The 927-nt window shown below is 53.4% G+C and overlaps 1 protein-coding gene across 1 annotated transcript in view; it reads right to left on the reverse strand.

The window, feature by feature from the left end:
• Positions 1-927, reverse strand: part of LOC119585718 (lysophosphatidylcholine acyltransferase 2-like) — a gene marked incomplete at its 5' end in the record, with an annotated part of 73,891 nt that overhangs the window by 71,778 nt on the left and 1,186 nt on the right.

Raw genomic sequence — 927 nt, forward strand, 5'->3', positions numbered from 1 at the left:
ATGTAGTATGGGGATGTATACAAATAATAGATTAGGGAGTGGACGGAGATAATAGTTGAAATAAGAAAGTAGAAAATAGATATGGAGGTATGATGATGAAGGATATGGGAGTTGAGGAGAATATAGGTTGGAGTTGGATGATAAATAGTTGGGGAGATATGGAGGAGAAATAGTATGGAGATTGGAATAATAGTTGGGGAAACCTGTTGGAGGGAGGTGGGAGAGGTTGGATGGAGAATAGGATTGGGAGGTGAGGAGAAGTGGGGAGGTTGGAGGAGCAGGTTGGGAAGGTTGGAGGAGTAGGTTGGGGAGGTTGGAGGAGTAGGTTGGGGAGGTTGGAGGAGGAAATAGGTTGGGGAGAAGTTGGAGGAGAAGAGGTGGGGGGGGAGGTTGGAGGAGAAATAGGTTGGGGAGGTTGGAGGAGAAATAGGTTGGGGAGGTTGGAGGAGGAGGAGGTTGGGGAGGTTGGAGGAGGAGGAGGTTGGGGAGGTTGAAGGAGGAGGTTGGGGAGGTTGGAGGAGGAGTAGGTTGGGGAAGTTGGAGGAGAAATAGGTTGGGGAGGTTGGAGGAGTAGGTTGGGGAGGTTGGAGGAGAAATAGGTTGGGGAGGTTGGAGGAGAAATAGGTTGGGGAGGTTGGAGGAGAAATAGGTTGGGGAGGTTGGAGGAGAAATAGGTTGGGGAAGTTGGAGGAGAAATAGGTTGGGGAGGTTGGAGGAGGAGGAGGTTGGGGAGGTTGGAGGAGGAGGTTGGGGAGGTTGGAGGAGGAGGAGGTTGGGGAGGTTGGAGGAGGAGGTTGGGGAGGTTGGAGGAGGAGGAGGTTGGGGAGGTTGGAGGAGGAGGAGGTTGGGGAGGTTGGAGGAGGAGGAGGTTGGGGAGGTTGGAGGAGAGGTTGGGGAGGTTGGAGGAGGAGGAGGTTGGGGAGGTTG

This window comes from Penaeus monodon, chromosome 20, assembly GCF_015228065.2.
Source record: "Penaeus monodon isolate SGIC_2016 chromosome 20, NSTDA_Pmon_1, whole genome shotgun sequence".
Classification (NCBI taxonomy): Eukaryota; Metazoa; Arthropoda; class Malacostraca; order Decapoda; family Penaeidae; genus Penaeus; species Penaeus monodon.